Genomic DNA, 329 nt, shown 5'->3' with positions numbered 1-329 from the left:
AACTCCCTGCAGTTTGTAGAACATAGGATATTCCCACCTTGGGGCCTTTCTATGAGCTTTTTCCACTGCCTGGGAAGTGCCTCCTACCTCCACTCTCTACCTCTGTCATCCTCCTTTGTATGTGGTTTTCTCCTTGTGTGGTAGGCAGAATAATGATCTCCCAAATACGTCCACTTCCTAATCGCAGTAACCTGTGAATATGCTACCTCACATGGCAGAGGGACTTTGCAGATGTGATTAAGTTAAAGACCTTGAGATGGGGAGATTAGCCTGGATTATCCCAGTGAGCCAATGTAATCACATGGATCCTTAAATCAGGTAACCCTTCC

Source organism: Trichechus manatus, unplaced genomic scaffold (assembly GCF_000243295.1).
Source record: "Trichechus manatus latirostris isolate Lorelei unplaced genomic scaffold, TriManLat1.0 scaffold00035, whole genome shotgun sequence".
Taxonomy (NCBI): Eukaryota; Metazoa; Chordata; class Mammalia; order Sirenia; family Trichechidae; genus Trichechus; species Trichechus manatus.
This window is presented reverse-complemented; position numbering follows the sequence as displayed.